This window comes from Arachis ipaensis, chromosome B1, assembly GCF_059453495.1.
Source record: "Arachis ipaensis isolate K30076 ecotype BB chromosome B1, ASM5945349v1, whole genome shotgun sequence".
Classification (NCBI taxonomy): domain Eukaryota; kingdom Viridiplantae; phylum Streptophyta; class Magnoliopsida; order Fabales; family Fabaceae; genus Arachis; species Arachis ipaensis.
In genome coordinates this window covers 102,329,456-102,345,297 of record NC_142436.1, presented here as the reverse complement: position 1 = coordinate 102,345,297, position 15,842 = coordinate 102,329,456, and the positions used below count along the sequence as shown (strand labels likewise).

The following is a 15,842-nucleotide window of genomic DNA, read 5'->3' as shown; positions in this document are numbered from 1 at the left end:
GTTCTAGGGATATGATCTCATGAACTTCTACTTCCTCTCCATTCATGATACTATGGATCATGATAGCCCGGTCTATTGTGACTTCAGACCGGTTGCTAGTAGGAATTATAGAGCGTTGGATAAACTCCAACCATCCCCTAGCCACTGGTTTAAGGTCAAGCCTTCTTAGTTGATCCGGCTTGCCTCTTAAGTCTCTCTTCCATTGAGCTCCTTCCACACAAATGTCCCTAAGGACTTGTTCCAACCTTTGATCAAAGTTGACCCTTCTAGTGAAAGGGTGAGGATCTCCTTGCATCATTGGTAAGTTGAATGCTAACCTCACATTTTTCGGACTAAAATCCAAGTAATTCCCCCGAACCATTGTGAGCCAATTCTTTGGGTTCGGGTTCACACCTTAGTCATGGTTCCTAGTGATCCATGCATTAGCATAGAACTCTTGAACCATTAAGATTCTGACTTGTTGAATGGGGTTGGTGAGAATATCCCAACCTCTTCTTCGAACTTCATGTCGGATCTCCGGATATTCACTCTTTTTGAGCTTGAAGGGGAGCTCGGGGATCACCTTTTTCTTGGCCACAACTTCATAGAAGTGGTCTTGATGCACTTTTGAGATGAATCTCTCCATCTCCCATGACTTGGAGGTGGAAGTAATTGCCTTCCCTTTCCTCTTTCTAGAGGTTTCTCCGGCCTTAGGTGCCATTAATGATTATGGAAAAACAAAAAGCTTAGCTCTTCCCACACCAAACTTAGAAGGTTTGCTCGTCCTCGAGCAAAAGAAGAAAGAAAGGAGTAGAAGAAGAAGAAATAGAGGAGATAGAGTAGTGGTTTGGGTTCGGCCAAGGGGATAGTAGTGTGTATGTTGAGTGAAATTTAAGGTAGTGAGGAGGGGTATTTATAGGGTAAGGGAGAGGGGGTATTCGGTCATGAAGGGGAGGGTTTGGGAGGGGAATGGTTTGAATTTGAATGGTGAGGTAGGTGGGGTTTTATGATAGATGGATGTGAATGGTGAAGAGGTTATGGGGAAGGAGGTAGGATTTGATAGGTGAAAGGTGTTTGGGGTTTAGGGTTTAGGGTGTTCGGGGAAGAGTGTTATGGAAAGGTGTGAAGAGGAGAGAAGAAGAGGTAGGGTACGTGGGGATCCTGTGGGGTCTACAGATTCTGAGGTGTCAAGGAATTCGAGTCCCTGCACCATTCTGGTGTTCAAATGCCCATTCTATGCCAATTCTGGCGTTTAACGCCAGCTCTGCTACCTTTCATGGCGTTAAACGCCAGTCTGCTGCCCTTTTCTAGCGATAACGCTAGCCAAATGCCCACCAGCCAGATGCCAGACAGCCCTTTCTGGCGTTAAACACCCAGAGTGCTACCCATTCTGGTGTTTAACGCCCAGAATGCTGCCAGGCTGGGCGTTAAATGCCCATTCTGCTATCCTTACTGGCGTTTAAACGCCAGTAAGCTTGTCCTCCAGGGTGTGCTATTTTTTATGCTATTTTTCATTCTGTTTTTGAGTTTTCAGTTGTTTTTGTGACTTCACATGATCATCAACCTAAATAAAACATAAAATTACAAAGGAAAACAAATAAATATAATTAAATAACATTGGGTTGCCTCCCAACAAGTGCTAGCTTCTTTAATGTCAATAGCTTGACAGTGAGCTCTTAGAGAGCTTCACAGAGATTGAGAGCTTTATGATAGCCTCCCAATACCAAACTTAGAAGTTGAGTGTGCAGGCTCTGTTTGACTCTGTATTGAGAGAAGATTTTCATGCTTCCTCTCCATGGTTACAGAAGAAGATCCTTGAGCCTTAAACACAAGGTAGTCCTCATTCAATTGAAGGACTAGTTCTCCTCTGTCCACATTAATCACAGCTCTTACTGTGGCTAGAAAGGATCTTCCTAGGATGATGGATTCATCCTCATCCTTCCCAGTGTCTAGGATTATGAAATCAGCAGGGATGTACAGGCCTTTAACCTTCACGAAGACATCTTCTACAAGTCCATAAACCTGTTTCCTTGAATTGTTTGCCCTCTCTAATGAGATTCTTGCAGCTTGCACCTCAAAGATCCCTAGTTTCTACATTACAGAGAGGGGCATGAGGTTTATCCCTCACCCCTGGTCACACAGAGCCTTCTCAAAGGTCATGGTGCCTATAGTACAAGGTATTAAGAACTTTCCAGGATCCTATTTCTTCTGAGGTAATTTTAGTTGAACCAGATCATTTAGTTCATTGATGAGCAATGGGGGTTCATCCTCCCAAGTCTTATTACCAAATAACTTGGCATTCAGTTTCATGATTACTCCTAGATATTGAGCAACTTGCTCTTCAATAATATCTTCATCCTCCTCAGAGGAAGAATACTCATCCGAGATCATGAATGGCAACAGTAAGTTCAGTGGAATCTCTATGGTCTCCATATGAGCCTCAGATTCCTTTGGTTCTTCATTAGGGAACTCCTTGGAGGTCAGTGGACGTCCATTGAGGTCTTCCTCACTGGAAATCACTGCCTTTTCCTCCTCTACGGGTTCAGCCATGTTGGACATGTTTATGGCCTTGCACTCTCTTTTTGGATTCTCTTCTGTATTGCTTGGGAGAGTACTAGGAGGGAGTTCAGTAACTCTTTTACTCAGTTGACCCACTTGTGCCTCCAAATTTCTAATGGAGGACCTTACTTCAGTCATGAAACTGAGAGTGGTCTTAGATAGATTAGAGACTACAGTTGCTAAGTCAGAGCGGCTCTGCTTAGAATTCTCTGTCTATTGCTGAGAATATGATGGAAAATATTTGCTATTGCCAAACCTATTTCTCCCACCATTATTATTATTGAAGCCTTGATTAGGCTTCTGTTGATCCTTCCATGAGAGATTAGGTTGATTGCTCCATGAAAGATTGTAAGTGTTTCCATAGGAATCTCCCATGTAATTCACTTCTTCCATTCCAGGGTTCTCATGGTCATAGGCTTCTTCTTCAGAGGAAGCTTCCTTAGTACTGCCTGATATAGCTTGCATTCCAGACAGACTTTGAGAAATTATATTGACTTGCTGAGTCAATATTTTGTTCTGAGCTAATATTGCATTCAGAGTATCAATCTCAAGGACTCCTTTCTTCTGAGTTGTCCCATTATTCACAGGATTCCTTTCAGAAATGTACATGAACTGGTTATTTGCAACCATCTCAATGAGTTTCTGGGCTTCTGCAGGTGTCTTCTTCAGATAAAGAGATCCTCCAGCAGAGTGGTCCAATGACATCTTAGACAATTCAGACAGACCATCATAGAATATACATATGATGCTCTATTCTGAAAACATGTCAGAAGGACACCTTCTGATACAATTGCTTGTATCTTTTCCAAGCGTAATAGAGGGATTCACTTTCCTTCTGTCTGAAGGTTTGGACTTCCACTCTAAGCTTGCTGAACTTTTGAGGTGGAAAGAATTTGGCCAAGAAAGCATTGACCAACTTTTCCCAAGAGTTCAGGCTATCTTTAGGTTGTGAGTCCAACCATATCCTAGCTCTGTCTTTTACAGTCAAAGGGAAAAGCATAAGTCTGTAGACCTCAGGATTAACCCCATTGGTCTTAACAGTGTCACAGATTTGCAAGAATAAAGCTAAGAACTGATGAGAATCTTCCAATGGAACTCCATGAAACTTGCAATTCTGCTGTATTAGAGAAACTAATTGAGGCTTAAGCTCAAAGTTGTTTGTTCCAATTGCAGGAATTGAGATGCTCCTTCCACAGAAGTCAGAAGAGGGTGCAATAAAGTCACCAAGCATCTTCCTTGCTGACGATTGATTTTTCTATCGGTAAAGAAATATAAAAATATGATCGCGTTGTAAGTATAGCTTCTAGACCAACAGAAAATCCTTTTGTACAAATGTTTTGGTTGTCACAAGTAACAAACCCATTTAAAATTGATAACTGAAGTATTTAAACCTCGGGTCGTCTTCTCAAGGAACTACAGGGAGGTATACTTATTATTGGTTATGAGTTTTGTAAATTGGGGGTTTTGAAAGTAAGGAACAAGTAATTTAAATGACAAGTAAAATAAATAAATAACTGTAAAATAACCTCTTGGCAAGGTATGAAAATTCAAAAGTCCTATCCTAGTTATTCTTATGAGAATTGAAGTTAATCCCACTTAGTTAACCTTTACAAAAGCAAGGGAAAGTCAAGTGGACTAATTAGTTAGATTTCCCAAGTCCTAGCCAACTCCTAAGGAAAGACTAAAGTTAGTGGAATTCAATTCAATTAGCAGACATAACAATCAATCACGATAAGTTTGATAACTCAAGAGCCTCCAGTTAATCAATTAAAGCCAAGAATATAAAAAGGCTAAATAAGAATCATAAATCTGAAATACCTCAATTGCATTAATAAGAGAAAATCAATCTAAACACAAAGAGTTCATAAGCCAATTTGGCAACATAAGTAATTAAAGAAAAGCATTGAAGTATCTGAAAGTAAAAGAGAAATATAGAGAAAAAGGAATATTGAACCTGATAGAGAGTTGAAATCCTAAATCCTTTAAGAGGAATCCTAATCCTAAAACCTAAGAGAGAGGAGAGAACCTCTCTCTCTAAAAACTACGTCTAAGTTATTAAAAGTGAATAATGGAAGGCATGTTCATGAATGGATGCATTCTCCCACTTTATAGCCTCTAATCTGTGTTTTCTGGACCGAAAACTAGGTCAAAAACAGCCCAGAAATCACCCCCAGCGATTTCTGTTACGTTCAGGTCGCGGCAAAGTGACGCGGAGGCGTCGTCCACGCGTTTGCGTGGATTGCATTTTTGCCAGGTCATGCGTCCGCGTAATCCACACGTTCGCGTCACCTGGCATTGGGGCAGCTATAGTAAATTATATATCGTTGCGAAGCCTCGGACGTTAGCTTTCCAACGCAACTGAAACCATCTCATTTGGACTTCTGTAGCTCAAGTTATGACCATTTGAGTGCGAAGAGGTCAGGCTGGACAACTTAGCAATTTCTTCAATTTTTTGTATTCCTTCCACTTTTGCATGCTTCATTTCCATTCTCTGAGCCATTCTTGCCCTGTAATCTCTGAAAACATATAACACACATATCAAGACATCTAATGGTAATGAGAGAGGATTAATATTAGCAAATATAAGGCCAAAGAAGCATGTTTTCAATCATAGCACAAAATCAGGAAGGAAAATATAAAACATGCGAATAGTATGAATAAGTGGGTAAAGATTGATAAAATCCACTCAATTGAGCACAAGATAAACCATAAAATAGTGGTTTATCACTTGCATCTCCACCATTGTTATTGGGTTCGTCCATCTCTTCTTCTTTTTCGAAAAATTCTATCAGGTCTTCTCCAGAGTGTTGTGCTTTAGATTCTCTTAGCTTCCTCTTTAGAGTCCTTTCAGGTTCCGGATCAGCTTCAACAAGAATGTTCTTATCCTTGCTCTTGCTCATATGAAAAAGGAGAGAACAGAAAAGAATAGGAATCCTCTATGTCACAGTATAGAGATTCCTTTATGTGAGTAGAAGAATAGAAGAGTACAATGAAGAAGAGAGAAGATGAAGAATTCAAACACAGAGAGGGAGAGAGGGTTCGAATTATAAGAAGAGAAGTGTTGGTAAATAAATAAATAAATAGAAAGAGATGAGAGAGAGAGAGTTCTAATTTTAAATTAAAATAAAAGGAAAATATTTTTGTTTTTATTTTAATTATTGGTTACTATTCGAAATTCAAAAAGAAAAATAAAATGAAATTAATTGAAAATTAAATAAATTGATTACTTAAAAAGATTTTTGAAAATTTTTTTTATTTTAAATTAATTGCTTCAAAATCTAATTTTATTTTATTTCTTTTCTTACTATTTGATTTTCGAAATCAATGAGAGAGAGAAGTAGTTAGGTGGTTTTGAAAAAGATAAGAAATCAGAAAAGGATTTTAAAATTAAGTTTTGAAAAAGATATGATTGAAATTTATCTGGAAAAAGATTTGAAAAGGAAATTAAAAAGATTTGATTTTTGAAATTAAAGTTGATTACTTGACTAACAAGAAACTAAAAGATATGATTCTAGAATTTAAAGATTGATCCTTTCTTAATAGGCAAGTATCAACTTGAAAAATTTTTTATTCTGAATATTATAAATGTTAGCATTAATTTCGAAAATATGAAATAAAAAGTAAGAAAAAGATTTTGAAAATTAATTTTAAAATTTTCAAAAATATTAAGAAAAAATGAAAAAGATTTGATTTTTGAAAAAGATTAAAAAAAAAGATAAAATTTTTAATTTGAAATTTTGACTTGATTTACAAGAAACAACTAAATTTTAAAAATTTTTTACTAAATCAATCTAAAATTTTGAAAATTATGAGCAAAATAAGGAAAAATAATTTTTTTTTGAAATTTTAATAAGGAGAGAGAAAAATAACTAAATGATGCAAAACATGAGAAATTAAAATCAAAACAACTAATGCATGCAAGAACACTTTGAATGTCAAGATGAACACCAAGAACACTTTGAAGATCATGATGAACACCAAGAACATATTTTTGAAAAAAAATTTTTAAGGAAAGAAAAACATGCAAGACACCAAACTTAAAAATTTTTATTCTATAGACACTAATAATTCAAGAATGCATATGAAAAACAAGAAAACACACAAAACAAGAAAATTTAAAGATCAAACAAGGAAAATAATTAAGAACAACTTGAAGATCAAGAAATAACACATTGCATGAATTTTTGAAAATTTAAAGAAAAGTTAGAACATGCAATTGACACCAAACTTAAAATTTGACACTAGACTTAAACAAGAAATACAAATTTTTTGGTTTTTTTTATGGTTTTATTAAAAAAAATTTTGTAAAATTTTCGAAATTTTTTTTTTCGGAAAAAGAAATAAAGAGATACAAAATTTTTAATAAGAATTCCAGGAATCATGCAATGTTAGTCTAAAACTTCGGTCCAAAAGAATTAGACATGGCCAAATGGCCAGCCAAGCTTCAAGTGAAAGCTTCGGTCCAAAAGATTAGACATGGCCAAATTGCCAGCCAAGCTTTAGCATAAAACATACAAGCATGTCAATGAGAAGTGGAAGCCTCAGTCCAAAAGATTAGACATGGCTAAATAGCCAGCCAGGCTTCAACAGATCATGATGAAACTCTAGAAATCATTCTTAAAATTCTGAAGAACGAAATAAAATATTGTATTTTTTTTTGAAAATTTTTCGAAAATAAAATTAAAAATAAAATGCTTAAACATAAAATAAGATTACCTAATCTGAGCAACAAGATGAACCATCAGTTGTCCAAACTCGAACAATCCCCGGCAACGGCGCCAAAAACTTGGTACGCGAGAACGTGATCTCACACTTTTTCTTCACAACTTCGTGTAACTGACCAGCAAGTGCACTGGGTCGTCCAAGTAATAAACCTTACGTGATTAAGGGTCGATCCCACGGAGATTGTCGGCTTGAAACAAGCTATGGTCATCCTTGTAAATCTCAGTCAGGTGGATTCAAATGGTTATGAAGTTTTGATAATTAAAATATAAATAAAATATAAAATAAAATAGAGATACTTATGTAATTCACTGGTGGGAATTTCATATAAGCGTCTGGAGACGCTTTGTTGCTTCTGAACTTCTTCTTTCCTACTGCCTTCTTCCAACCATGCGTTACCTCCTTCCATGGCAAGCTGTATGATCCTCTCGGATGAAAGAAAATCCATTTGCGCTGTCACCGCACGGCTAATCATCTGTCGGTTCCTGCTAGCGTCGAAATAGGAACATTGTCCTTTTTGCACACTGTCGTTGTGCCCAACATTCGCAGGTTTGAAGCTCGTCACAGTCATCCCTTCCCGGATCCTACTCAGAATACCACAAACAAGGTTTAGACTTTCCGGATCCCAAGAATGCTGCCAATGGTTCTAACCTATACCACAAAGGTTCTAATCTCAGATTCAGAAGCTCTGTTGTTAGGAGAGACGATGTGAATCATAGATTAGAAACCCAAGAGAATATACTCCGGCTGTCGTCCAATGACTATGTTGAACATCATGCAGACCGCTTTGTGATTGTCAGGCACACGATCTTGGCTAAGCGAGTAACGAAGGTTGGGTGATTGTCACGGGTCACCCCATCATTCTGACTTAACTAAATTAAGTACAAGAGTATATCTTGGAGAAGAAGTAGGCATGAATTGAAGGAAAAACAGTAGTAATTGCATTAATTCATGAAGAACAGCAGAGCTCCACACCTTAATCTATGGGGTGTAGAAACTCCACCGTGGAAAATACATAAGTGAAAAAGGTCTAGGCATGGCCGTGAGGCCAGACTCCATGCCAAAGGTCTAAGGACTAAACGTCCAGAGATAAAAGCTCTCTGAATACAATAGTAAAAAGTGCTATTTATACTAAACTAATTACTAGGGATTACAAAAACTAAGTAACTAAGTGTAGATAGTGCAGAAATCCACTTTCGGGGCCCATTTGGTGTGTGATTAAGCTGAGCATTGAAGCTTTTTTCATGCATAGGGTGTTCCTAGAGTTAAACGCCAGCTTTGGTGCCAGTTTGGGCGTTTAACTCCAATTCTGGTGCCAGTTTGCGCGTTTTACGCCAGAAAGTTTTAGGCTTGCTTTAGACGCCAGTTTGGGCCATCAAATCTCGGACAAATTATGAACTATTATATATTTCTGGAAAGCCCAGCATGTCTACTTTCCAACGCAATTGAGTGCTTGCCAATTGGGCTTCTGTAGCTCCAAAAAATCTATTTCAAGTGTAGCAGGGTCAGAATTCAACAGCATCTGCAGTCCTTTTTCAGCCTCTGAATCAGATTTTTGCTCAGGTCCGTCAATTTCAGCCAGAAAATACCTGAAATCACAGAAAAATACACAAACTCATAGTAAAGCCTAGAAATGTGAATTTTGAATAAAAACTAATCAAAATATAATAAAAAGTAACTAAAACATACTAAAAACTATGTAAAAACAATCTCAAAAAGGGTATAAATTATCCGCTCATCAAACACCAAACTTAGAATGCAACCATATGTCAATTTATTTGAACTAAAACTAAGCAAATGAAACTGTTGTATGTTAAGTACAATCACCAAGCCAAGAATCTGTCATGAATAAGGATCTCTTGGTGATATATTAACAAAAACAGTTAATAAAAGAAAGCATTAAAAACAAGGAAATGAATAAAACAAAGAGAAAACTAAAATTGTCTAACTAAAAGAAAGATAACACTGCAAAGGGCATTATGATTATGCAGACAAGTGGTGTTGCTTAATGAATTGCATAGAGAATTAAGTGGCACACCAAACTTAGAATCTTAGTGTGACACTTTCAATTAGAATTGATGCAATCATCCAGAGGGATTGAAAACAATTTGTTGCAGGGCAACACCAAACTTAGAATGTAATCATATGCCAATTTATTGAAATTTAAACAAAGCAAAGAAAGAAAATAAACCAAGCAGAGAAATGAAATGTTACCTAAGGTTGGGTTGCCTCCCAACAAGCACTCTTTTAGTGTCATTAGCTTGACATGTTGTTCTTCACTTTCTTCCTCTTCTTCCAGTTTGTTAAGAGGAATGACCTCAAGGGGGGAGAAGACTCAGCTATTGTCCCTTGTCTTAGCCTCTCCTCAGCAAGCTTCCTTTTGTAAATGGCTTGATTGAGCTTGCTTGTTGAATCAGGGACAGGATTGGTGCTCTTGTTAGTTGCCTTCACTTCTTTGGATTCAAGACTTGGTTGCTGTATGATTGTTGGAGTATTTTCTTCATCAAAAGCCTTTTGAATTGGTTGTTCTATGAGCCCTTCCTCTATGCACTTCTCTGCTTCAATTGAGTGTGACTTCTCTTGAGTGTCTTCCTTACTTTCTTGCTCCTCCACTCCTTCCTTTGCACTCAACATTTGACTTAATAGCTCTTTCATGGAGGAGGTTTGTTATTTTTCCCAAGATTTCTTCATCTCCTCTTCATATTTTTCAATCCCAGATTCAAGTGTTAAGAATTTTTGGTTCAGGGAAGTTCGTGAAGGTTGTGAGTTTTTATGTTCTCTTGTCATCTCAAGTGCAATTTCAGGTTCAAAGACCTCCGGTGAAGTAACTAATGAGCAAATGAGTGTCCAATCCATGGTGTGGACAAGATTCTAATAGCCTCTTAAACCTAGTCCAATACTCATATAAGCTCTCTTGGTCCTTTTGCATTATACCCGAGATTTCCTTCCAGATGTAGTCGGTCTTCTCCGACGGAAAGAACTTGTCTAGAAACTCTCTTCTCAAGAAATCCCAATTGGTCACAATCTCATCCGGTTGCGAATAAAACCACATTTTCTCTTGCCCCTCAAGGGAGAAGGGAAAGGCAAAAACCATAATCGCCACCTCATCGGCTCCATGTCTTCGAGCCATGGAACAAGAAACTTGAAAATCTCTTAGATGTCGGATGGGGTCTTGACCTGGAAGCCCATGATACTTGGGGAGTATATTTATCAAGCTATTCTTCAACTCAAAGTTTGGGTCAAGATTGGGATACCTTGCTTGCAAAGGTTGGAGTATGATATACGGAGCTCCTTGCTCATGTAAGGTGATTTGGCATGGCTCCGCCATATATTGTTCACCTGTGGGATGCAAAGATGTATTAGTGGTGCCAACAGAAAAAAAAGAAGTAGCAGACTCTAAGTCACTCTCAGTACCGTCTAGTAATTCAGTACGTTCCTCAAGAGACGCCAAAGTACTAGCCGTATATTCCAACCGCTGTCTAGCTTGCCGAGTGTGTAACAAAGTTCTTTCAATCTCAAGGTCAAGATCGGCTAAACTAGAGTTCGGTTGAGACCGAGTCATCAAACTTGGAAGTCATAGCACATGCATAAAAGAAATGTAAACTACAACTAAGTATTGAAAGCAAGTAAACTATCTACACTATTCACATATTCACATAACCAATGTCAAGGCATACGTTGCAACCATTCCCCGGCAACGGCGCCAAAAATTTGATAGCGTGGACTATCGTTGGTAAAGAATTTCACAAAATATTCATGTTGCTAGTATAGCCCTCAATCGACAAATGATCCTCGAATCAAATTTTAAGGGCTTGGTTGTCACAAAGTTCAACCCCAAGAAAAGTAACTGAAGTATTCAAACCTCGGGTCGTCTGACAAGGAATGGGCAAATATGTGCATCAACATTGGATAGAATTCCAGGGTTGGAAGTCATGATTAAGAAATTAAACTAATAGACCTAACAAGCAAGAAATCTTAAAGTGCAAGAAACTAAATCAAGCAACTAAAACAAGGTGGGAGCAATTGCAAGTTAATAAGAGAACATCCAATAAAATTATATTCTAAAACTAAACAAGTGACTGTAACTAGAATTAAGCAAATGGAATTTTTGGGTTCCAAATATGAATAATAAAAGCGACTCTTGGCTAGGCATAGGAATTGGGATCACTATCCTTGTCTAATAACTATATCTTGCCAATTGTGAGGAACCAAGCTCATTAAGTTTACTTCTATACTTGAAGTATGTCAAATGGCTTGATCAACATCAATCCATAAGTCCTAACCTAGCTACTAATTGACTTAGTAGTAGGCTAGTGTCAATGGTTATCAAATTGACCACTAAGGGTTCTCAAATCACCAAATCCATTAGACCCAATGAATCAAGTTTACCCAATTCCCTTAGCCTAGGCCAAGAGTAAAGAAAACTACTCCATAATCAAGGGAAACATTTCATCAAACACATGGTATGCATTAACAAAAGACATATTCAAATTGCACTTAAGTTGGAAATTATAAGGACCCACTAACAATTATCCATAAAGAACAACTCAATTAACACTAACGATCATAGAAAACATCAATGTACTCATAGAATTCAAGATCCATAATATTCATAACATGAGTGGAAAATTGTAAAATAACAAGATAACATAACTGATGCCAGGGCATTTTGGCCAGTTTCACTGACCTTTTCTTTACTGTTTTTAGAGTAGTTTCATGCATTTTCTTAGAAAATAAGCTAATTTTGGGTAGATATTCACTTACATCTTGATTCAAGCATACATTGTGCACTTTATATGATTTCATGAGGATTTTGCATGAATTATATGATAAATTTGATGATGCATGACTCATGACTTGGACTAGAACTTTGATGCACTTTGTTGCTTGATTTCAGGACAAAGGAAGCAAAGAAGAACCATGTTAGCAGTCACGTTAGTCCTACTAACATGACCTCTAACGTGGAATGGGTGCTAACTTGCAAAGTTAATGAGAAATGTAATCACCAATAACACCCTCGAAGCCATCATAAGCCCACATTAAGAGTCACGTTAACTAAGTTAACGTGAACTCTAACGTGGAAGAAGACAATAAGGCCAACGTTAGTAACACTCCCCTTTGTCACTAACGTTGGACCAAGCTCATAATTGGCAACGTTAGTTACCACGTTAACTTAGTTAACATGCCTTCTAACGTTAAGAAGCAAAAGGGAAGCCAACGTTAGTAACATTCACCTTTGTCACTAATGTTGGCCAAGCTTCCATAAGCCACGTTAACTCCCACGTTAACTTAGTTAACGTGGAGAGAGCAATTGGTCGCCAACGTTAGTGACACTTACCTTTGTCACTAACGTTGGGGTGAACCACCAAGAGCCACCATGAGCAACGTTAACTCCCACGTTAACTTAGTTAACGTGGAAGCTAACGTGGATAAAGAGATGAGGAGCCAATGTTAGTGACACTCACCTTTGTCACTAACGTTGGAGATGGCTAGCATGACTACGTTAGAAGCCACGTTAACCTAGTTAACGTGGACTCTAACGTGAGAAATAGGGGCACATTGGAATGTTAGTGACAAAGGTAAGTGTCACTAACGTTCTCGAAGGATGGGCAAGCTTACGTTAAGAGCCACGTTAACTAAGTTAACGTGGACTCTAACGTAGGGAAGGGGGAAGCTTATCAACGTTATTGGGAAAGGTAAGTCCCAATAACGTATGTGAAGGACCAAGAGGCAACGTTAGTAGTAACGTTTGTGCCACTAACGTTGAGGTTAACGTGGCTCATACTTGGGTGAGCAACGTTAGTGAAAAAGGTGATTATCACTAACGTTCTCGAACCCACACTTTCACTTAACGTTGACACCACTAACGTCCTGAGCTAAAAGTCCCTGCCTACTTCACACTTTCTCTCTGCAAGCAAACCTAAGCCCAATGAAGAAGATAACTGCTTGAAACTCAGGATCCAAAGGCCCATACCCAAGACTTGAAGAGCCAACTAGAAGATCAGAAGAGTAGTATATATAGGAGTAGCTTTGAATTAGTTTGGAGAGCTGGAAACTTTAGGGATCCTTTGGCATAGAACTACTCTCTGTATTTACTTTCTCTAGATTTCTAGTTTTACTTTCAGCATGTATTCTCCATCTTTGTTTTCATTTTCCAGAGCTATGAACAACTAAACCCCTTTCATTGGGTTAGGGAGCTCTGTTGTAATTTGATGGATCAATTTTAGTTTTCATTCTCCTTCTTCTATCTTTTCTCTTGATTTTACTAGAAAGCTTTCGATCTTCATTCAATTGGGTAGTTATCTTGGAAAAAAAGCTATTCATACTTGGATCTCTTCTGAACCTTGAAAGAGGAATGAAGGGATCATGCTAGAAATGCTTTCTCATACTGGACCAAATTGGGTGTGGATGGATATGTGACTATAATCCTTCCAACACTTGATTTGGGAAATGCATGTGGTATAATCAGTGACCATACTTCATCTCTTCTCATGAGCAATTGACCAAGGAATTGGCTATTGATCAAAATTTGAGAGATTGAATTACAAGGAATTGTAATTCGATCACTTAAGATTGCCAAGGAGATTAATGAATGCATTGATCGAGGAAGAGATGAAAATGAACTTGATCCGGAGAATGCAATATCTCCTGAGCCCAATGAACTCCCCATTTTTGATCTTACCCATTCTCTTTAATTTCTGCCATTTAATTTTATGAGCAATTGCCCCATTCCCATTTAATTTTCTGCAATTTACTTTCCGCCATTTACATTCAGCTCTTTATTTCCAGCATTTACTGTTTCCACTATTTACTTTCCCACCATTTAATTTTCTGCAATTCTCAACTCAAATTCTGGTTCGCTCAACTAGAACATTCCTTTAATTAAAGTTGCTTGATCAATCAATCTCTGTGTGATTCGACCTCACTCTATTGTGAGTTTTTACTTGACGACGAATTCGGTACACTTGCCGAAGGAAATTTTTTGCGAGACAAGTTTTCCACGTATCAAGTTTATGGCGCCATTGCCGGGGATTGATTTTGAATTAACAATGATTAAATTGGAGGATAACTAGATTGAGCATTTTTAGTTTGTTTGATTTAATTTTCTGTTTGAGTAATTTACTTTCAGTTTTAGTTAATTTCTTCCCTTCCCCCTACTTTTTCATTTTTTTTAGTTATTTACAATTCAGTTCACTAACCCACTAACTGTTTGATATATTGCATCACTCACACTAACAGTAATTCTAACGAAAATACTTTCTGCATCTATTTTCCTTGCTTGTGCTTTGTTGATTATATGACAGGGAGAAGAAGCGGAGCTTCAACTTCCTTTGATTCTGAACCTGAGAGGACCTTCTTTAGATTAAGGAGGGAAGCAAGAGAAAAACGAGTAGTTGGTGCCGAGGAAGAGGAGGAATACTTTGAACCAAACATGGAAGAAAACATGGAAAACCATGATGAAGAAGAGGCTCACAACCATGGCAGAGAAGGTCGAGCAAATCATGTTGGGGAGGAGAGAAGAGTTTTAGGCTCTTACATCAACCCAAACACAGGAAACTGTGGAAGTAGCATTCAAAAGCCAACCATCCATGCCAACAATTTTGAACTAAAACCACAGCTCATCACCCTTGTTCAGAACAACTGTTCATTCAGAGGAGGCATCCAAGAAGAACCCAATCAACATCTAACCACCTTCCTGAGGATATGTGACACGGTGAAGTCTAATGGTGTTCATCCTGACGCCTATAGACTGCTCTTATTTCCATTCTCACTCAAGGATAAGGCAGCCAAGTGGCTGGAGTCTTTTCCAAAGGAGAGTTTGACAACTTGGAAAGATGTGGTGAACAAATTTTTAGCCAGATTCTATCCTCCCCAAAGAATCAACAGGCTGAGAGCTGAGGTCCAAACTTTCAGGCAACAAGATGGTGAGACTCTATATGAAGCATGGGAGAGGTTTAAGGACCTGACAAGGAGGTGTCCACCAGATATGTTCAATGAATGGGTGCAGCTACACATGTTCTATGAAGGCCTTTCTTATGAATCAAAGAAAGCAGTAGACCACTCATCCGGGGGATCTCTGAACAAGAAGAAGACCATTGAGGAGGCCATAGATGTCATTGAAACTGTAGCAGAAAATGACTATTTCTATGCTTCTGAAAGAGGAAACACTGGAGGAGTGATGGAGCTAAACAATGTAGATGCTCTGCTGGCCCAAAATAAGCTCATTACCAAGCAGCTGGCTAACCTAACTAAGAAGATGGAAAGGAACCAAGTAGCAGCAATCACCACTTCATCAGCAAGCCAAGAAGGAATGAATGAAGAAGCAGAGGGTAGTCAGGAGCAAGCCAACTACATTGGGAATTCATCTAGGAAAAAACCATGATCCATACTCCAAGACCTACAACCCTGGTTGGAGGAATCACCCAAACTTTTAGTAGGGGAATCAACAAGATCAAGGCCAAGATCGGAGACATCACAACCCCAACAACAATGCAGCTCACCAACAATTCACACAGAGAACATATCAACACCACCATGACAACACCTCTCCACATCCATATCAAAACCAAAATAACATTCCT

The 15,842-nt window shown here is 38.1% G+C and overlaps 1 non-coding gene across 1 annotated transcript; it reads right to left on the bottom strand.

The window, feature by feature from the left end:
* Positions 1–15,145: 15,145 nt before the first annotated feature.
* LOC148577692 (small nucleolar RNA R71) lies at positions 15,146–15,252 on the bottom strand. Its single transcript, XR_015903899.1, has one exon. It is a non-coding gene; the product is annotated as a small nucleolar RNA R71 (small nucleolar RNA).
* Positions 15,253–15,842: the final 590 nt, after the last annotated feature.